Source organism: Nannospalax galili, unplaced genomic scaffold, assembly GCF_000622305.1.
Source record: "Nannospalax galili isolate Female #2095 unplaced genomic scaffold, S.galili_v1.0 scaffold253, whole genome shotgun sequence".
NCBI lineage: Eukaryota > Metazoa > Chordata > Mammalia > Rodentia > Spalacidae > Nannospalax > Nannospalax galili.
The window spans coordinates 1,107,424-1,108,551 of record NW_008335287.1 but is presented as its reverse complement, the minus strand read 5'-3'; positions in this window follow the sequence as shown (position 1 = coordinate 1,108,551).

Sequence of the window (1,128 nt, the reverse complement as noted above, 5' to 3'; positions counted from 1 at the left end):
CCAGCAGTGGATGAGTGTTCCCCTTTCCCCACATCCCCTCCAACATTTGGTATCATTTGTTCTCTTGATCTTAGCCAATCTGACTGGGGTAAGATGAAATCTTAAAGTGAGTTTAATTTGCATTTCCCTAATTACTAATGAAAGTTGAACACCTTTTAAGATGCTTCTTAGCGATCTTGTTTTCTTCTTTTAAGAACTCTCTGTTCAGCTCCTTAGCCCATCTTTTAATTGGGTTACTTCCTTTCTTGATTCTTTGTTTTTTGAGTTCGTTACATATTCTGGATGTTAAACCTCTGTCAGATGTGTCACTGGTGAAGATTTTCTCCCATTTTGTGGGTTTTCTCTTCACTTCCCTGGTTGCCTCCTTTGATGTACAGAAGCTTTTTAGTTTAATGAGGTCCCATTTGTTGATTCTTGACCTTGTTTCCTGAGCAATTGATGTCTGGTTTAGAAAATCCTTTCCTACACCTATATCTTGTAGGTTATTGCCCATGTTTTCTTCTAACAATTTCAGAGTTTTAGGCTTTACATTGAGATCCTTGATCCATTTGGAATTGGCTTTTGTGCAAGTGAAAGGTAGGGGTTTAGTTTCATTCTTCTACAGGTGGAGATCCAGTTTTGCCAGCACCATTTGCTGAACATGCTGTCTTTCTTCCAGTGACTATTCTTGGCCCCTTTGTCAAATATCAGGTGGCTGAAATTGCATTTACTCATATTTGGGTCTTCAATTTTGTTCCATTGATCTATGGTTCTATTTTTGTGTCAGTACCACGTTGTTTTTATGACTATAGCTCTGTAATACAGTTTAAAGTCTGGTATAGTAATCCCTCTTAGTGCTCAGGGTGGCTTTGGCTATCTGAGGTCTTTTGTGCTTCCATGTGAATTTTAGGATGGTTTTTTTCCAGCTCTCTGAAAAATGTCATGGGGATTTTAATTGGTATTGCATTGGATCTATAAATGGCTTTTGGTAGGATGGCCATTTTCACAATATTCTTCCAATGCATGAGCATGGGCGGTCCTTCCATCTTCTGATGTCTTCCTCAATCTCTTTCTTCAAAGATTTAAAATTTTCATTATAGAGATTTTTTTTTTTTTTTGGTTTTTTTGAAACGGGGTCCCCTTTTCCCC